Genomic DNA, 20,889 nt, shown 5'->3' with positions numbered 1-20,889 from the left:
TGTGATCGAGGTCACTCTTTAATTTAGGTACTCCAAGGAATGCCAAATCTTGTTTGTTAAAATCTTAGGCATATGCTGAATCCCTGAAGCAGTGTGTGAAGGATATTAAATGTACCATGGAGAGGAGCAGCACTGTTACAGGAGGAGGAATGGCAGATAAGCAGTGGGGCCATGCTGTTATCGCTCTGTTGGGAGGTGCTGGGGTTGTGCAAGTCGATATAGGACATTTACACAAATTGCTGGAATAAAAACCCACTCCATCAGCAGTCTAGTATTTGTTTCTTATTATATGTTAAATTTTTTCTGGCACAGCAAAGTTTGTCACCTGTTATGTCAAGGTCTCGGCATTCAACGCTGGGATCTTTCCAATATGTGCTGAAACCTAATTGGTTAGGGGCAAGCCTTCCCTACATTTTAGGGGAGGAAAAAAAAAGAAAAGGGAGAAAGAAAAGAAAAAACTGTGGCATCTAGCAGGCATTGAAAGCATTTTTTCTTGTTCTGTCAAGTCTTGTGATTTGCCAGACTTAGGCCTCCTGATTTTCTCCCGCCTGGTTCTGGGCTTGCTTTGCTTTTCCTGTGAATTAAATTGGGAGAATAACATATAGCAAATAATGTGTAACAAATAACATTGAGCAGCCAGCACTGCAGGTCTGGGGAAAGCTTTTTCCAAGCATGACTCTGCAGCAGGGAACGTCGAGATACCTGAGTGCTTAGTGAGGGAAAAAAACTTTGTGTCCTTCTACCCTTGTCCAATTGCTTTTTTTTTTTTTTTTAATCCTGTTGAGTTTGGTCTGTAAAATTACAGCCAAAGTGGGAATTTCTTGTCTGCAGGGTTTTGGATGGGTTTGGGGAGCCCTTTCTGAGTTGTAATGCATCTGTGCCAGTTATTAGGTGAAATCTCTCTGTGCCACTTACTTATTTAATCCAAGAAATGCAACATTTGTGTGCAAAGCATGTGGTCATCAGGATCCAACCTGAGAAGCAGATCAGTGGGGCTCTGGCAGGGAACTTTAGGGGCTGGAGCTGGCTGAAGCACAGGACACTTCACAGAATCTTAGAATCACAGAATGGTTTGGGTTGGGAGGGACCTTAAAGATCACATAGTTCCAGCCCTCCTGCCATTGGGCATGGGACACTTGGGACATGCTGCTGGGAGAGGAGGACCTGTCACTGCTCAGGCAGGAGCAACAAAAGTTTAAATTTTCCTTTACTTGGACAATCACAATCTAATTTTCCTGGTTTTCATCCTTGTTCCAAGCTCTAGCTCACCTTTTTCTAGGGTGACGCTTTGTTTTTCAATATGCTGTTTTCTCCCCTGATCTGAACTTAATCCCAGAAATCCACTTGGCTGCTTATCTCTTTAGACAGTAAAGTTTAGAATTTAGGAAATACATGGAGCTGGCTCTGCTGCTTCTCCAGTAGTGAGGGAACAGGGATTGGATGGCAGTGGGGGAAATGAAGGGGAGAAAAGAAGGCCACAGCTACGAGCAGAGCTGCACGTTATATTTAGCTGCTGCTGTGGCAGTCAGGGTGCTGTGGTTGCTGCTCCAAATATGTTCTGGCCAGTTGAGGTTTCCAGCCCTGTAATGGACCAAGTCCCCAGGGAGCTGGGCAGCAGTGTCACTGGTTTCCAGCTCACTGCAGCTGGGAGATTGCTTTCATGGGGTTCAGGGCTTGGTGATAATTCAGCAGACTTGGTTAACTTCTGAAAAATAATGTCTTTACTAATTGAGAGGGAGAATAAACCCCCAAATATGGGTGTTTAGGGTGCTTCAGTGGGGATATCCTGTGGGAGCATGGCAGGGTGGACACCTCCAACTGATCAGTGTTTTGTTTTTGCTTTTAGCCTTTGCTAACCAAGGGCTGCCTTCTCCTTTAGGGGTGCAGCAGTAATTTTTGGTGTAATGTCTTCTCTTCCAGCCCTGAATCCTGGTGCTGCTGAGGCAACTGCAGGCACTTTAAAGATGTGGGTGAGCACAGAGGAGGGGCAGGAGAACGACAGGCTCAGGACGTGTTCCCTCGAGCAGGTAGGACACTGCTGTCACCTCGGGCACTGTGTGTGATGTGGAACTTTCTGTCCTGTGCAGCCTGGATAGGGAAATGTGGTGTATTCCAGTGTGTCACAGAGATCTCTGTGCAGGCTGCTGGAGCCTGATGGCTGAAGGAGGTGATGCTGCAGTGATTGGCTCTGCTGCCTTGAGAGCAGGGGTTACTCTGTGGTCAAATCAAGCTTGGCTTATGCTTCCAGGTGTCCCTGAGAAGGGGGAATTTTTTATTTTCTTTGCTTTTGGATATCACTCCTTGAACAAAGCAGAGTTAAGACAGCTTGTGTGTTTGTACTTTTCTCCTGGCTGGCTCCTCTTTTTGTGTGCTAGTTGCTGATTTACTTTATTTCCATATCACTTAATAAATATCCATCTGTCCCATGGTGTGGATGAGGGGTCAGGAGAGATGCTTTTTCCCTTTGGCTTCTGTGGATGGAAGAAGTGTGCTTGGAAATAACATTCCAGTTTTCCATTACACGTTCCAGGCTTTTGAAGAAGAAATTGGGTCTCATAGCAGAGCCAAGCCATTTTATTTGTACAAAAAGTAAGCTCCATGGTTGGACATTAGTGAGCAGACTAGCAGGGAATTTGTTCACCCAATTCATGGCTGTGTGATAAATGACAGTGTCCCTGTGGAAATGGGGATATTCAAACTCTGGAGTGGTTTTTACCCAGCTTGTGCTGCATCTGGAGACTGCTTGTTTCTAGAATTTATTAAATAATCAGCATTGGGAGTGCAGGAACTGGACTAATGCTGTTTGCTGCAGCTTTCCTGACACACTTCCAGTTCTGTAGCCTGTTAAACTGGTAGGAATAAACTAAGGTACCCTGCTGAAGCATGTGATGTGCTGGGATCCACGTGCACCCTCAGCCTCCTGAGAGCTGTCCTCCTTGAAATTCCCTCCATTAATTTCATCTAGATGGGTCCTCAAAACCTTATGGCAGTAATTGTGCAAATGCAGTGAACATTGTGGCTCTCTGGTTGTCTGTTTTCCAGGAGGAAGAGGGTGAAGCTTTGGTAGCTTCACTCTGCCTTTGTAAACAGAGTCAGTCTCTTAGGAGGGAAAGCAGGGAGAAGGGCATTAAATTTTATATCCCTTGGTATCTGCCATGGAAAGACACCAATAATGGATGTGGAAGGTTCATGTGAAAGGTGTCTGGGTAAATAAGAAGGATCCCTTTATGTTCCAATTGCAGAAAAAGACATTGTTCATTACTGAAGGGCTAGCACCCAGAGATGGCTTGTGTAGTGTGCCATCCTCCCTGCAAGCTCACGGTCCTGTCTTGGCCCACAAAGGCTTTTCAGTGTCTTCTGGGGGAGCTTTAAGAACCAAACTGAGGATCTTTGCTGCTGAAGTTGGCCCCTTTCTCTCTGCTCCTCTTTTTCCCCCACCCTCCTGTGGTGTCCTCTCCCTCCCAATTCATTTGTTTTTAAAATGATTGTGCCATTGTGTGCATCAATACGTGCATGGCCTGTCTTGTTTTTCTCTTGGCCTGAAAGTCCAAAGCAAATCTGTTTATGGTTTTGGTGAGCTAATTCTTCCCCACCCTAGATTTTTAAATAGACTCTTTCTTTACCAAGCTTGCAGAGCTTGCAGGATGTATTGAAGTAATGGGAAAAATATGTTGTGTGTTAACCTTCCTTTTTTTGTAAAACTTTATTTACAAGACCCTATTCCTGGCAGCGCATCTGGGAAGTGAATATCTGGATGCTGGAGAAAGTAGAAAACTTTGAAATACCAAAATGGGCATTTAATGCTTTTGGGAAGGAAATGTTTTGAGTTTTCCACGTTGAGTGCTTGCATTGTGAAGCAAAGTCTAGTGAGCTGTACTCAGTTGTCCCTTTAATTATTTATCTTCTCTTGCAAATCCCAGTTTCTAGGCTAGGCTGTTCCCTGGGCTGTCTGTTACCTTCAAACAGGCTCCTCCAAGGCAGCGGCTGACCCAGACCTTGCAGCTGAAGGTAAGAGCAGCAAGGAATGCTCTTGGCCTGTAAATAGTGCCTTGGATAAAGGGCTTGGTATGTCACTGGTGTGTTGGAAATGTTATTTTTGCCTCTTGATTTCATCCTTCCTGCAAATCAATCTCAGACCTGTGTGTTTAGGTTAGCAGCCTTCCCTGCATCCTTGTGGGGATTGCAGAGCTCCGTGTGCAGCATTTTCACCAGGGTGCTTTGGCTGCTGGAGGCAGAGCTCAGCTCTGCCGTGGGAGACTGGAGAAGCCCCAGGGACACCCCTGGCCATGATGCCTGGCTGCTGGCTTCCTTCCCAGCCCTTGTGCTGGCTCTCTCCTGTAGCCTGTAGCCTGCCCTGCCACGGCACCTCCTCGCCTTCAGCCTGGCTGTGAGTTATTTCTACTGAAAACTCTGAACTGCTTGTGGCTGCCATAGGGCAGGAGCTCTCTGTGGAGATGTGGGGCTTTGTGCAGCCTGTCTTGTCTTTCTCTTGATCTGAAAGTGCTAAGCAAATCTGTTTATGGTCTTGGTGAGCTAATTCTGTGTGGGGTTGCTGTCCCTGCCCATGGCAGCAGGGCTGGACTGAGGTGATCTTTAAGGTCCCTTCCAATGCAAACCATTCTGTGATTCTATGGCCATTACATGTGCAAATGCACTTCTGCAGCCCCAGCTTTTTAGGGCTCGGCTGTGCCTCTGGGTACTCCTGTAACATAAATAAGCAGGAGTAGGATTTCAAAGCAAGCAAATTTTTGACATAGTTGATGTCACGCCTCTTCAGCCCTGTGTTTAGGGCCCAAGGATCTGCAGGCCCACAGCTGCTAGTTTGGTCTTGTTGCTAATAACCTTCTGGAGGTGTTTCTGCTGAGCTGGTTCTTGCAGAGGGCTGAGGGGTTCACCCTGATCTGGTGGTGTCAGGGAAGACAGGACCCGTGGTGGGAAAAACAGGAGGTGCTTTGACAGAACTGGGTGCCCTGCATGAAGCTGCAGCACTGGACGTGCTCCTCACTGGGGTTTATGGTGTGGAGGGACAGCAAGGACTTCTGGTGAGTAGCCTTAAAGCAGAAAGGGCTGGGGCAGGGTTATCCCACTCATGCAGCCCTTCTTCCACCCAGAGCCTCTGCTCTGCCAGTGAAGAACAGATGGGGAAAAGAGATTTCATTTCCTCACCCTGAGAGGTAAATTTTTCACAGGAGTTTTGTTCACCTGCGAATCTGCAGCAGAGCTCAAGCAAAGAATTCCCCACACAAAGGCTTTGCAAAACGGGATTGTCCTTTGCCCATCTAATTTGGTAGCACGTGGGGTTTTTTTCTGTGACAGAGTCTTAGAAAAGGTGAATCTGTCTTTTTTCCTATTCTCTCTGTTAAACTGGCAGTGTTTGTGCTCTCTAGGAAGGTGATGGCTGGGGGCTGGCACTGACCAGTGCCCCTCAGTCCCCAGGCAGGGGCTGTAGCCCTGAGCATGGAGCTCTGAAGCCTCTCTTGGCTTCTCTTTTCCTCTCTCCCTAGTCACTGTGTGTAACTGCAAAGTTTCCCAACTTGCAGATCAGATGGGGTTTTCCAAATGCTCTTGCATCCTTTTCCCTCATTCCTCCCTTCCTGCTCTTACTTCTTACTGACCTATTTGCTCAGGACATGTATACAATATCAGTGTGACAAATTAAATTGCTTGTACTCGGAATGATGAGGCCACTGGATGCACAAACTTCTTGGCTAGCCCCGCACTAACAGTTTTGACTCCTGCCCCTCACATTGTATTTTGTGAAAGGCAAATTCCATCCTGCATATCCCTTTCCAATCCTATTGCCTAACACTTCCACTATTTGTCATCAGCTGAAAGGGATCTGAGCACTGCAGATATCCACAGATGTGGTTTGATTGTCTGCTGTGTTACAAACCACATCTGTGTATCAGGAGGGCTTGGCTTTGCTGTTCCCTTTGCAGGGCTTCTCCCCGTGCTGAGGTTTGGGATGTGCAGTGGTTCTGCTGCTCCTCTGGTGAGGTGAGCAGTGCCTCAGGAAGGCAGGAGGCTCCCAGGAGCAGCCAGGCTGGATGCTCCAGAGATGCCCCCAGCCAGCCCTGTCTGGCAGGGGTGCCCTGAGGCTGGGGAAGGCTCCAGTGGAGGCTGTGCCCAGCCTCTGTGAAGCAACTGGGGTATGCTTGAACAGGTTTTCTTTATGAAGGGAAAGAACTGTGCCTGTGGCCTGTGAAAGTCTGGATAAAGTCCATTCTGTAGTTTTGTACCAACACAAACCAGTGGCACGTCAGGTTCAAGGAGAGGCCTGATGCAAAGGGAGAGGCTTTGGGATGTCTGGCTCAGAGCTAAGGCAGCAAATATACTGGGTCCTCAGAGGTATTTGTGAAAGAAGACATAAATCCAAGGTGAAATGGCGAGTTCTTACTCAGCACTCTTCAAACTGGACTGGAGGCCACTCCTTAAAACAAAGGGATTCACTGCAGAGGAAAACCAGCTTTATTAACCAGCTTTATTTCCCAGCTTGATCTGGAGCCTTGTAATCATTTTGGTGGTTCAGCTCTCTGCAGCACTGAGGAGTTGTCTGTTCCAGTGCACTGAGCACACTGCAAGTTTTATTTTATTTCCAAAAAAGCCCTTTAAGCATGTTGGGCTGTAAGGGAAACTTGTAATAATTCCCTCTGCCAGTATAATTCAGTGGCAGTGAAACTAGGAGGGTGTCTGACTAAAGGTGACCCATTAAAGGGTGATTTCTGATAAATAACTAGACTGGAGACTCACAAATCCTGAGTTTAATTACTGACTTTGCTATAAGCTTCCTGTGACCTTGGGCGAGTTTTAAAATTGCTTTGTGCCTCATTTCCCTTTCAGTAACACACTGGTGACAGCATTTCCCTTCCAGCCAGGAGCTGTGGCAGTGGGAAGGTGTCTGTACCCTTTTCTATAGCTGCTGTGTGAAGAACCTGGATGGACTAGGAAGCATGACCATCTCATGGGCCTCTTTTCTGTTTTCCTGGGGAAAACAGAACAGGATATCAATTTAAAGGGTTTTTCAGGTACGCAGGGAATATGTTCCATTAGGTCCTGGGGCTCCTGGCATAACTGCACTAGCAAGGTGGTTGTTCCTTGAGTTGTAAAGGCTTCCTTAGCACTGCTCTCAGCTCTTGAGCTTTAAATTGATGCCAGTTTGGGCAGAGCAGGATTCTGGTGCTCCTGTGCTGCCTTCCTGCTTTGGACCTGGGTGAATGCTAAGGAGAGGCAATGGCTGTGGGGATAAAGTATTGTGGCTGCCATGGGGCAGGAGCTCTCTGTGGAGGTGTGGGGCTTTGTGCAGCCTGCTATGGGGTTGGTGTCCCTGCCCATGGCAGCAGGGCTGGACTAAGATGATCTTTAAGGTCCCTTCCAATGCAAACCATTCTGTGATTCTATGGCCATTACATGTGCAAATGCACTGCTGCACTTCCCCATGACAGTGTGCAGACAGACCTTGGGCAGATAATTTAATTTCTCCCTGCTTCTTCCCTGTCTGCTCCTTCCCAGTGTAGGGTAACAGCACTGACCACCCCTTTTCCCACTCCCTAAATGCCAGGAGAAGCTTTCCAGCATGCCTGAAATGTGCTAAAACCTCGTGGTTGGAATAGCAGACATCTAGGGGGAACAAGGGGCTGGCTGTCTCCTGTGTGCTGCTCTGAAGGCTTCCTGCCATTTCCATGGGATGAGCTTTTTGAAGCCCTCACATGACAGCTGCCCTGGGGGAAACTTCCTTCTGGCTGCTCTGTTCCAGGTACAGCAGAGCTGAGAAGGAGTGATGCTGAGCCTGCTTTGTCCTGGGGACATGCAGCCCCTTTCCCTTTGCCAAATCCAGGGGAATCTGCCAGCTTGAAACCCCCACCTTGTGGCAGTGAGTGAGCTCCAGCTGGTGTGGGATGCTGTGGGTGGATGGAAATGACATCTTTGGGATGTGGCAGAAATCAGGCCTCGTGGTGGTTGTGGGTGGGAAAATGCTCTTGGGGACTATCTGACTATCCAGAAATATTAAAAATACTGTTATCTGTATTTCCCTCTGGTCACACAGTTGGTCCAGTGGTTGCAGGCTGTTTAGAACCAGCAGTGTAAATTGTGGCTACTCTTTCATCTTTGGTGTGAATATATCATACAAAATTTCTATCAGCTGTGCAAGAGGCATGGCCCAGCAGCTGGAAAAATCCATCCATTTTGGACAGAAGCTTTGCTTTCATCTCCATCTTTCTCTTCCCAAGAGCCAAAATCCTAACCCCCTTCTCCTTCAAGGTATCCTGAGTTACTGACTGTCCTGCTGGGATGCTGCAAGGCTGGGCAGCTGGCAGCATGTGGGCTCCAGGGCACAGCAACAGGCTGGAGCTGCTTCTAAACCAGGGATTGTAAATCTCAGGCTACAGGTAGGTCTGTCTGTTCCCTCAGCCTCTGCCTGTAACTAGGAGTAAAAATGTCTTGAACAGCACCCCTGACACTAGTGAAAGGGAAGAAATTTAATTCAATGTACAGGATGTGGTATCATTAAGCACTTCTGCTGTCTAACCTTCTTGTTTTTCCATTTTGTGGTTTGTGTGATCTTCCTGCTGGGCCAACAAACATTTAAGGCTGTGGATTTTTCCCCAAGTTGTGAGACTTTTAGTTGTTCAAGCCACACTTTGTGTGTGGGGGAGGGTGAGCTCCAGGCTGATGTGTGTGGAAGATCACACGAATGTGTGACTTCTAAAAGTCTCCAGGGTTGTCTGTTGGAGGATCTTGGAGCTCTGGGGAGAGGCTTTGCACATGTCTCTTGGGAAATTCTAAAATGCCATGGAAATAACTAGTGACCAAGGAAGGGAGGGATGTGGGGAAGATGCCAGGCAACAAGGAGGAGGCTGGCAGCAATTTCCTAATGGAGCTGAACCCTGGTGAATGGTTTCAGAGCACTGATGTACTCTGGGGGATGGCAAGGGACTGTACCCTGAATATCCCACAGACAGGTAGCTGCCATCCCGTGGGACCTTGCCCAGGATGGCAGCTTGATTCATTTAAACAGTGAGGATGTCTCCTGCACTGGCAGCTTCTCAGCACTCACCAGCACTTGCAGGTGATGATGAGACTTGTGTCAAATTTGAGAAGGGTGGAGAGGATGAAGGGTACAGGGTAGGAGAAGCCACCCGTGAATTTTGCATGTTTCCCCTGTGGTTGCTGCTTGCTTTTGATGTGAAAACAGATGGTCCAGAAGAACCCTAAACACGGTGGCAGTGCTTTGGACAGTGCTGCCAGCCATTCTCCCAGCCATCCCTGGCAGGCATGTGCAGTGTTACAGCAGAAATCCACGGAGAGCTCCCTGAAGGAGCCCTGCTGCTCTGCCTGCTCCGGCCCTTCGGGAGGCAGCTCCATGTGGAATTGATGGCAAGGGTGTTGCTCTCATGGGTTCCTCTGCCCTGTCTGCTCCTGATGGGATCAGGGACGAGTCCTGCAGCGTGTGAGCACTGTCCCCTGGCTGCCCTGACGTGGGAGGCTTCTATTCCCTTGATCCTGTGTGGTGGGTGAGGATGGGCTTGTGCTTGGAGGGAGCTCCCGCTGTCCTGAGCCGTATCCAGCGTGACACGCTGTCATTTTGGTGCAGCATCATGAAGATGCTCCCAGCTCGGTTCACTCCTAGCCCAAAGAAGAGGGCAGGTGCCTGGAGGACCACGTTCTCCTAACCTGGCTGTGATTTTGGGCTGCTGGCTCAGAAATGAAATGCTCCATCATGGCATTACCAGTCGGTCATCCCCATTCCTGTGTGTGCAGGCTGCCTGCTGACACAGCATGCATGTTTTTACCTTACTATCCCCCGTGCTGACTCCTGCAGTTTACTTTATCCTGCTGTTTTCTTAGTGCTGTGAAACACAGTTAATTATGTTGCTGTGCCCTTTACCCTAACGAGGATAATGGATGTTTTAAACTACTGTAATGAGACAGCCCTTCATTTGTATCTGAAAAGCCAGAAGGGGTTCTTGATTTCTGTCTTGCTGGAGTTCTAACATACTCATAGTGATGCCTTTGGTGTAAATCAGAAATATTTCTATTATTCAGGGAACACTTTGCAATGAGAACTTTTCCATGTTCATTTCAAGGGCTAGGAAATTTTAAATTTGCAACAGATGGATTTTTTCTAAAGGCTTCGGGTTAAGTCAGCTCTAAGGAAAGACAGTCTTCATATTGCAAACTGATTTTTTTTTTATTGACTCTTATTTCTTTTCATTCCCTTATTCCCATGAAGGATGTTGTTCCCCTCTGCTACTCCTGCACCCAGTCTAACCTAAGTTCATGCAATTGTTTGTGAAGGGTGGGATGGTTTCAGGAGGGCAAAATGCAGCAGTCAGCTCTCCTGTGAGCACTGTCATGGTAGGAAACAGGCACAAATCCTTTTTGTTTTCTCTCATCACTCCCCTTTGTCACCTGTCTGCAAGTCTGATTTGGCAAATAGAGCAGCTATTAGTGAACTCCTCACTGTGAACTGGGGTGGTGAGATGGTAACAAAGTCTCTTTGCACTTGTATGGACATATAAAATACTTAGAAAAGTAATCTAGTACAGCTATTGGAGATGTACTAGTAGGTTCACACCTGGCTGCATGCACAGAAAATGAGGATTTCCTTGGGCTGTCATTTCTAGGGATGGATTTTTGAAGCCTGTGGCCAAGACCTGAAGATAGGTTTGCTATCAGTTGGTGGTGATTGGGCTGTACTTGCATAATGATAGTAATTTCCTTCTTCTTATATCCTAAATTTGATTTATAAGACCATACTGCAGTGTGACTTTTAAGTGTTTGTCTCTGCTGGCAGCTGGCAATGTATTAGCTGTGATCCTTTACAGAAATAAGTGTTCAGTGTTGGAGCTAAATTGAATAATATGGTGGTGTTTGTGTCTTAATCTTCCAAATAGCTCTGTTAAGTTTGCTACATTGAGGTCTGAAAGGCTTAAAAATAATAAACTCCAGTGTATAGAGCTTTGAATGCAGAGTGGAAGCTTAGTAATTGCTGGCAGTTCATGGGCCGACTCACTAAAACATGGCAAGGAGGCAATTCTCCCAGCATGCCTGAATCTTTTAAAAGAATCTTCTTGTATCAAGGCCTTGTTATCCACAAGGTACAAAGTACATCCATTTGAATTCAGGCTTGTGGGACTCAGTCCAAAACCCCAAACCCTTTAGTTGCAGTGTCATATAAATTTAAAATTTGCCTTTTGTCCTCCTCATCAGTTTGCTGGGAGCTGCTTGCATCCCGAGCTTTTGGGCAGGTTAGGTGGAGTGGGCTCATCTTGGTTGTCAGCAGAGAACTGAACTCCTGAGCCCCCATCCCAGTTCCCAACCTCTTGCTCTTCACAGGAAGTGGGGAAAAAACCTAAATACATGGTGGTTTGTTTCTTTTTAATGAGGTTCTCAGGGAATCAAGTGTCAAAGGAAGAGCTCTGAAATCAGGGATCTGGCTTTGCTGTTTCTTCTTAGAAGATGTCTGTGGTTCCCCTGCATCCTTGTGAATGAGTTTTTAAATGAGGAGTTGCAAACAGCAACTAAGGAAAAGGCTGGTTGGACTAGCAGGAATGATTTAAAAAACAAACAACAAACAAAAAAAACCCAAAAAACCAATCCCCCCTCCAGCCCCCCAGGAAAAAAAAAAAAAAAAAAACAAAAAACCCAACAAATCTCAAAACAAAACAGGAGAAGGAAAGGAGGAGAATGTGATTTGTTTATCACAACTGAACTTGAAACTAATTTTAAATGTCTGTCTTCTGGGAGTAAGGAAATTCCCTTAGCTTCCAGCAGTAAATAACTGGGATGCTTTCAGCTCACAGCTGATCCAGAGGATGGTGAATTTTCAACTTAAAAAAATAATTGACTCTCCAGTAAGGCCACTCCATTCCAAGTGTCACTAAACAGCTGGAGGAAGAGGAGAGTCCTGTCTGGCATGGTTCATTTCACAAATAACCCTTGAACTTTGTTCTGTGTCTCTGAGTTCTGTCCAGAGTGTCTTGACAAATAATTTTGAACAAATACAGTTTCTAACCAGGGAGCAAATGACCAGGATTGCATCTGGGTGGCAGGTGCATGATCCAGATGCCCAGATTTTGCCCAGAGAGATCTCAAATCACGTCTCAAGTCCATTTTTCTCTTGTTATCAATCCTAAAAGACATGGTGGGTATTTCAGAGAAAGGGAGAAGGTTGTCCCTTGGAAAATCTTGGGGGTCAGTGAATGAGGGTGTGGTGGTAAGGATGGTTGTTCTCCGTGCCAAGCTCTTCTTGGCAACTGAGTGGTGAAGGATTTAATGCTGGCTATGGTGAGCAGGATTTCCAAAATTCAGCTTCTCCCCAGGCTCATCTCAGCAAAGGGTTTGGCTGTCAGAATACTGAGCTCTCTTAATGGTCTGCCCTCTCTGTGCCAGCAGGGCCTGTCCTGTGCAGTCCAGTTGGGATTTCTGGAAGTCTGTCACTTATGTAGGTGCTAAAAAGGAACTGAACTTATTTGGGAACTGGTGTTCCAGCTGAAGGAGCTGAGCACTTGCCAGTCTGACCATATGCTTCTGAAGTCCTTGTGGTTCAGTGCTTTAGTCCAGGATATTGTCTATTTAAGGCAATGGAAGGAAGCCCTGTGCCACTCTTGCAGAGTAGGTATGTGAACTTTAAGCACCAGGACCAAATGGTAGTTCTAGAATTAGATGGTGTCCCTAATTTCCCTCTTCAGTTTTAAGTGGATGCAGCATTCTTCACTTACAGCCTCGACTGTTGTGTTGCATTGTTGTATGGGGTTGAACATCTGCCCCTGCCAGCCACAAAAGTGGCTGTGTTCCAGTGGTGGGTGGTTTCTTTCTATTCAGGGATCCTCTGAGGCCTGGAAAAGCTTGAGTATTAGGCATGACATACTGTCAACTGCTGCAGATCTCCTTGGCTCCGTCCTCCCAACATCTGCAAGGCCGGAGTTGTCCACCTTGGCCTGTCCATGTACAGTGCACAGAGCAGAAAGGCCCAATTTCTACCAGCTGCTGCTGAGCAGGGAGTGGGACCTCACCAGGAACCTGCCCATCCCATGGAGGAAACATTTGTGGTCCCAGCCTGTAGCAGAAGAGAGGGAAGAGCTATCTCCAGCTCCCTCAGGAGGGGTGTGTTGCTGGGACCACAGTCCTGGGATCTTTCCCCACTCGCAGCACCCTGGTTTGGGATGCTCATCCTCCATCCAGCTCTGCTGTAGCCCTGCAGTCCTGTGGGGTGGCAGGGGATGGAGCAGGCAGAGCAGCAGACCTGGCAGGAGCACCGTGCACCACATTAAAGGCTTGGATGCTAAAGCAGAGCCCTGGTGAGGGACAAGGTGCCTGTCTCACACAGGTCTCTCAGCCCAGTGCTTTTTTCCCTGCAGCATTGTTTCTCTGATTGACTGGCAGTTGGCTTGGCAAAAGCCTTTTGAATATTCATTTGGCTGACGGGAGATGAGAGTGTGGTAGCTCCTTGAAATCAGCTTGGGGAGGGGAAGCAAATAAGACTGTCTTTTTCTCACTCCTAGTGCTACTTGAACTCTCTCAAATGCATGCTTCACATGGATAAATGATTGTGGATGCCTCAGCCTACCTAACAAGCCTGTTGTTGTACAGCAAAAATTATAGTGCCTGCATACTTGCCATCCTCATTTAAAAGCCCATTCCTCATTAATATCACTTTATACATATTATGGCAGCTCGAAGTGCCATTCCTCTTCTCCCCACCCATTTCCTTGTCTGGCTGTGACATACAGGAACTACACCCAGTGCTTGACTCGCCTCTCCTGACCTTTTGTAACTTGGCTCCAAACTCCTTTTTTTGGGTCTTTTGCAAAACACTGTCAGAAGGGAAAAATCCTTTGTTAAAACACAGCCAACTCCTGCCTCAACGTGGAACAGTTTGTTCTGCTGAAAGAATGAGCCAGTTCAGTGAGCAGAAAAACATTGCCATAAACCAGCGGGCTCAATAAGCTGCAAACGCCATCGGCTGCGCGCAGCGTCTGAAAGGACAACTCTGAAGCAGAATGCATGGGGATGGAAAAAAATAATCCACAATCCCAACCTGCCAAACCCTGCTTCTTTGCTTTCAGACGAAGTATTTTGCAGTTTTCTTTTTGGTTATAGCAACTGTAAGTGGAGGAATGGGAGCTGAGGCTGAGCCAGGATGTAACACAGCTCTCGAAGCTGTATATTGCAAAAGGGCACAGGGGATGAAGTAATCCAAAAATGCTCAGCTGGGAAGGGGCTGCAGCACTCGTAGTCATCAGGCTGTGCTGCAGATGATCAGCTCCAGCGCCTCTGGTACTGTTTAGTAGCTTGGTTTAGTCCTTCCCACCCACATCTTGTTTTAAAGCTCTGGGCACTCTTTACTTCCCTGGAATTGCTGCGGGTCTGTCCATTTTGTGGCTGCTCAGTAACTGGGGATCAGCCTGGTGATCAGCCTGGCTTCAGCAAGAGCTTCTTCATTCCACAGGGGACTTGGATGCTTGGTGAGAAACCTGTGTGACAGGCTTTTGGGGTTGTGTCTGCAGTGGGGTCATTTTGGTGCTGGTATAAAAGCTGACACTGGTTTTCTTTTAACAGTAAATGTTGTGCTGGCATTAGAGCTGTGGTTCCCAAATTTGGGGTGATGGCCGGCCCCTTGATTAAGGTCACCCGTTTGGAGGTGATGGTGCAAGCCTGGCAGTGGGGTTGTGAGCAGAGGTACATCAGAAAGGTGGGCTCCAAGGCTTCTCCAAGCTGATTCCTTGCGAAGGGGCAGGCTGTAGCTGTGCTGAGAGCACAGTGGGGCTGTGGCATCTGTGCCTACTCTGTTGCCATTGGGTGCTCACACCTGTGAGCTCCTCAGCAGCTCAGCCAAGTGTTCCCTGCTGATTTAAAAGTCTCAAGTATCCTTGTTGGAAATTTGACGTGGGTCCATGCAGCATTGGGAGGGGATGAGAGAGACATGGACAAAGATCTACCTCTGGTGCTTATTCATTCCTCTGAGTTCCCCAGTAGATTTTTGTCTTGGAGCCAGTTCAGTAATTTCAGATAGTAAAACACAAAGAAGTGTATTTTAGGTGTAACCTATACATCTTCACTTATATTCTGAAGGGCTGCATCTGCCAAAGCTGGCCGTGTCCTAGGGAAATGGTGGTGCTTGACCATGAGCTCCAAGGGTGGATCACAAGGTGTGTGGTACATCTGAAGGTGGTGTGGCAGGATATAATTGATGTGTGAGGTACCGTGTTTCAGATGGAATCACAAACAAAGCCCTGACAATGCAAGCAAAGATAAAACATCCTAGAGAAAGCACAAGGGACTGAAATGGGAGCTCCAGTGTGTTTGCCAGCATGGTCATACCGTCCTGTTCAGGCACAAACCAGCCTGCTGGCAGTCACCAGCTGAGTGTGAGGTGACGGGACACCCACAATGTGATGAGCTGAGGGACTTCTTGAAGCTCCATTAATGCTATCTGGTGTCCTCTGCTGGTAGTGCTAACCTCTTGAGCTGGCTCTGTTGGGATGTGATTATCTGTCTGCTGGGCCTTTTGCTTTGAGGGAATGCCGGGAATGTTTTGCAGCATGGACAGAATCTTTGGATGGAAGCTATGGAGGTGGGTGCCTGGATTGCTGGAACTGTGAACCCTGCTAAGGTAGTGCAATGCAGAGCTAATCTGTAATGAAGCTTCTGTGCCAAAAGAGATTATTACTTTTTTGGAAGATGTTAATGGTATGATTACATAACATTTATTTTGTGCTCAATCAAATGGATGAAGGCAGAGGAAAAGGAGTGAATTAATGTTAGTGATGTTCAAACAGAAGCACGCAAAGCTCTGAGGGATGATCAGTGGTTTTGTTTTGATGTGCATTGTGGTGGTTGTTTTTTATTCCTCACATTCTCTTGAAATATAGCACACAGGCTTGTCTCTAAGGGGGGCACGTTGCCAGTAGTCTAAAGGTTATATTATCCCAGTGACCTATTTTTATACTCTAATCGTGTTCTGTTTCAGCCAGCTCTTTCTAACCTTCCATCTTGACCAGTTTTGTGCTTGTCTGGGGAAAAAAAAAAAAAAAAAAAGGCAGACATAATTGCCCTTAGTCCCTGAGTGCTGAAGCAGCCTCTGCCCAGATACCAACACACAGGAGAGGTGCTGCTGTTGCAGCACAAGAGCAATCCAACCACACAGCTCGGAAATGGGTGACTAGTTGAGACAGGGGGATGAGGAGCACTGTGGGGCAGAGGAGAGAGGGCTTCTCTTAAAGGCAGGTTTAAAATGGAGAAGTCCAGCAATTTGGAGAAGGGTGAAATTTTAATGAATAGCTCTGTTTAACTGGTCTAAATGGAAAAGACACTTTTCTGCTCTAGGCCTGCCAAGGGATGGAGAATGAATACGATTGTTCGGTCATCCGGCTCCCACTGCATTTAGACTGTACCCACAGATTCAAAGCCAGGCTTAAGCTACAAAGCACCCTGACCAGTTGGCATAAAGAGAAATTGTTCCTTAGTACAAACGTTGACTGTGATGCTGCTTGAAGCTGAAAACTGCTGAAGTTTGTGCGTGTGTTTGTACATTTGTGCTGTGTGAAATAATAAGATGTGAAGAGCCTTTCTTGCCTGCGTGGCCTCTCTGGGGCTGAGGTTATTGTATGGTTGGAGTGCCTGCAGAGTTAGTGTGGTACCAATCTGCTCTGGAGGGGAAAATCTCACTAACTGCTCATTGATGAACTTGCAGTCCTGAATGGGGTTAAAGCCCCAAAGAATTAAGTGTGTCACAACCTTGGCCTGGGTTATGAGCCAGGCTTTGGTGGCAGACACTACCTCCAGGTGCAAGGGCATGGCCTGGGGATGTGTGCCAGAAGCCAGGGTGATGCTCTGCTGCTGGCATTTTTAGGCTGCTGGAGATGTTCCCGTGCTGCGACTTCCTCCCAGCTGCAGCCTCTGCAGAGCTCCTCAGGGAGGGTGCTGGACTCCAGCTAGCTGGGATGCACAACTGCAGAGTGGGAACAGAGGAGCTCAGCCCTGCCAAATCCTGCCCTTTCTTCTCCTTCACAGAGTCACGCTGGCACAGCTGGCAGAGAGGTCCTTCCCACACCTCAGAAGTTTTTCTGGAGAGGTGATCTGTCCCTGCTGGCTGTGTCTGTCCATATGGAATGACAGGGATGTGGCTTGGAGAGGTCTTTGCTGAGATGTCCATCCACACAGTGTGTCCCTGGGATGGATTAGCAGGAGCCCCCACTGGGCATCTTTTAGCAATAAATAATTCAGGCTGGTGGAATTCCTACATGACTTCTCATGAACAGATTGCAAAGGCAGAAGGAATGTTAATGCCCAGCCAGAGAGGAAGAGTCCCAGGACTCCCTGGCTGGCAACAGGGTGGCCATGGGCCTGCACCCCAAATACCTGTTTATCCTCCCTTCCCCAGCACCATGGCAAGTGCACCCAGTCCCAGGCTACTGAGCTGGCTCCCAGGGCAAACTGAGTGCCTGTCATGCTGGGGGACCTGCTGTCAAACACAGTGGGATGTTTGTGGGGATGGGAAGGGGAAGGGGGCTCAGCCCTCAGGTTTGGGTTGATGGTGCTGGCCACAGGGATCGTTTATTTAATGGCCTGGCTAATTGCAGTGTGATTGGGCAGTCATCTGGAACTCCCAGAGACAGTGCTGCATCTTTGGACCCTGGCTGGAGGTAGAGCCTGAAGGGGAGAGGAAAAAACCTCAAAAACATCAATTTTTTCTCGTCCTTTGATTTCTTTCTCTTTCCCCCCTCATATGATGCTATCAGCTGGGGCCTGCAAAGCTTCAACTTAAAAACAAACCGCTTTTATTTCAAGTGCCAATATTGTGCTTGGCTCCATATGAGACAGAAACATTAACTTTGTCTCTGACCTGGGGAGCATGTCTGCCTGCCTAGCAGGCACTGAAAGTGTTGAGAAAACTGTTATTTTTCTTCTATTTTGGTGCCGATTTTTAAAAATCTGATTTTTTTATTGATTTCATTTTATTTTAACGGAGCATTCCCTCTTCAGCAAAGCACCAGAGCCCACAAAGCACGCAGCCATCCTTTTGTGTCCCCATGGAGCTTTGTCCCTGGTGTCAGTGTTGGCACCCAGGAGCTGGGGCAGGGGAGGGCAGCTGTCCCTGTATTCCCATGCCTGGGCAGTGGGACTGGAGCTGCTGTGTCCTGGTGCTGCTGCCTGGTGGGTTTTCTGGTCGCTGTTTCTAGGCGAGGTTTGCAAAAGGTCACAAAAAATTAATCTGCTAACTGGGGACCTTGGCGCTGCATGCAGTGAATGTTTTGCATTAGCAACCTAACTCGTTAATTCAGTGAAACATTTAAAACCAAACCAGTTATATCCAGCCAAGCTGGAAAAAGCTGAAAGTTCATACTCAGCAGTGCAGATTTCGAAACCTCCCTTTGTTAATCTCTGTAGAAGTAAATTTTCTGCTATTGCAGAGCTCACTGTGCCTGGTCTGGGCATTGTTTCCCTCAGCAGAGGCAAAGCTGCTCTGCAGAGGGTTGGTTTTGTACCTGGAACTGCCACCTTTCCCTCCAGCCTTAGTTTCTGTGAGCATCACTGGGAAAGAATTGGTTTTACCCTGCTTTAAGTCAGTTTTCCATCAAACTTCCAGCAGCCGGGATGGTTTAGGTGCATTGAACATTTCACCTGCTTACTCTGCTACCTTGCTATTAAATTAGCAGGTATAAATTAAATAGGAACCATGAATTTTAAGTAAAATAACTTTGTCTTCCTGGCTCCAGGTAACTCTTCCATTCAGCTTTGTTTTGTTTTCCAGTTAATCATAAAATAATTAATAGGAAATGGAGTTCTTCACTCAAAGCTGTGCAGATGGGTCTGAGTGGTGATATATACACTGAGATCAGTTATAAGGATCTTTTTCAATTGATTATTTTTTCTGCCATTAATTTACCCTATCCCTTAGAACAGCCTCACTTACTTTAATGAGGGAGAAATCAGTGAATTATCCATTCTGTTATATATTAGTGGTGTATTAAAGTATTAAGTGCATTCCAGAAGGTGAGCAGTGACTAAAACATGCTCCCAACATGTAGTTATGCAACTGTTCTTCCATGGAAATGAAATGGACAAACAGTACACTTGATTAATTTTTTTTTCCCCAGTAAATTGCCACTGTGATTCACTTCCAGCTAAAATTTGCAATCTGGGTTCTCAGATGGCATTAAATACTGGAGCCCCGCAGGAGAGATGTGGTGGCTGGGGTTTCTTTGATTGCATTTTTAAGGAAAGTTGTTGGAGAGAGCACAGAGTTTGATGCAAATGTGCTGGTAAATGAAATGCAGAGCTTTCAGGTTCTCTGTAGGTGGGTCAGGCCATTCACACTTACCCAAAATAACAGCGATGGAGTGCTGGGAAGAGGCACTTTGTTAATGTGGCACAATGGGGGTCTTTGTGAGTCGCAGTTGCTTTGTATCCAATTTACTCTGTTGACAGATAAAAATCATCTTTTTGATATCTGGAGACTCCATAAACACTGGGTCAGATCTATCAGGGACTGGAGCTATGTCAGTAATAGAGACTCTGGAGTTTGCTGGAAAGAAAAAAGGTTGCAGAGGGCCCAGCAGCTTCTCTCTGTGCTAAAGCTGCAGGATAAAATGAAATAAGTATTCTCTTTTACCATCGCTTCCCTGACATGAAACTCCTCTCAGCCTTTAAAGCTGTATTTTGTAGCCTTCAGGCTGATCTTACTGCTTTTTCCCCAATTGACTCGACTTGGAAAGGTCATGGCAGCCTGCTAGACTGTGTAATATTTAACTTAGCATCAAAATGAGGATCTCAGGATTGGTGTCAAATGGATGCTGTTCCCCTCTGAATAGCACAGCCCATTCATAGTCATCCAAATATTCCACTTGCTAATGCTAATGAATAACTTTCTGGCCCTCTGCAGAGGGCAGGACTAACCACGGGAAGGTGGGATGAGAGTGGCACAAAGCAGGTATTGAGATGTGCAATCCTCACTGCCTAAATCCAGTTCACGCCTTTAATACCTGGTTTATTTATAGAATTTTTTTTTAAAGTTATGGCTTCTAGCTCTTCACCATGCCTGAGCCTAGTAAGCAGTCTTTTCTGATGCCAAGTTCAGTGATGACTAACAGTGTTTACAGGACTGTTTTGTAATCTCAGATCAGCCCACATTAATGGGAAGTTGCGTTTTCCAGTCAGACTTTCAAACGGTGCCTGAGAGCTGCTGAGGCCAGAGCCAGCCATCCAGGCTCTCCCGTTTGGAAAAAATTATGTCAGCTTTCAGAACAAGCTCTTTAAAAAAACCTAATAAAGTTAGGGAGGTCATTTGAAATTGAACTTCCTCCATTTGATTTTTTAAAAAATTTCTTTTGCATGAGGATCTTTCATTCCTCTGTTGTAAAAACTACCAACAAAACTAAGCACAGGAGGTATTGCATAAGCACCAACAAGGCATTTGCCTGGTCTGCATTTCTCAGTGCATGAGATCAGCTCCAAATATCTGATCTGAGAAAGCTGCTGGTGCACAACTGCTTTAACTGATAGGAATTACCTCTGTGAGTCATCTCATAGGATGGTAAGTGTGTTTGGTTTGGTTTTTTTTTTTAAAGTTCAAGTTTTTATGAGTGTTTTTATAAAGCTCAGTTGCTGTTACTGTAAATCTCAGGGAAATCTGGCACAGAGTCTTTGTAATATGAATCAGTGTGTCCATATGCCTCCAAGTGACCTTGCAGTCTGGAAAAATACCATTTTATCCCTCTGTTGAAGAGGAAAAAAAAGCAGAGTTGCTGTAGAAAAGGTTGACAGAGGGGTGTCACCAGGCAGATGATTCCTGGTGCCTGCTACAGCAGCTTTACTGCCCTGGGGTCATGATCTCAAGCACAGAGCATTTGCTGTGCAAGTGAGAAAGCTACATCAGGCCAGGAA

General features: G+C 46.7%; 1 protein-coding gene across 9 annotated transcripts in view; it reads left to right on the top strand.

The window, feature by feature from the left end:
• Positions 1 to 20,889, top strand: part of ZHX3 (zinc fingers and homeoboxes 3) — a 47,035-nt gene that overhangs the window by 15,347 nt on the left and 10,799 nt on the right. For 3 of the 9 annotated variants that reach the window (XM_085558004.1, XM_077787028.2, XM_085557997.1), the window contains exon 2: positions 1,921 to 2,027. The exons of 1 other annotated variant lie outside the window; for it this stretch is intronic. The gene's annotated coding sequence lies outside the window, so the exon portion shown is untranslated. Of the gene's footprint in view, positions 1 to 1,920; positions 2,028 to 3,920; positions 4,009 to 4,046; positions 7,871 to 8,259; positions 8,388 to 8,411; positions 14,469 to 14,501; positions 20,540 to 20,889 lie in introns of those variants that run through there. 5 more of the 9 variants (XM_085557999.1, XM_085557998.1, XM_085558000.1 and 2 more) reach the window with 5 other exon arrangements.

Source organism: Lonchura striata, chromosome 20 (assembly GCF_050655825.1).
Source record: "Lonchura striata isolate lonStrDom1 chromosome 20, ASM5065582v1, whole genome shotgun sequence".
NCBI lineage: Eukaryota > Metazoa > Chordata > Aves > Passeriformes > Estrildidae > Lonchura > Lonchura striata.
Note: the sequence above shows the minus strand (reverse complement) of the source record. Positions and strands in the feature narration are given on the sequence as shown.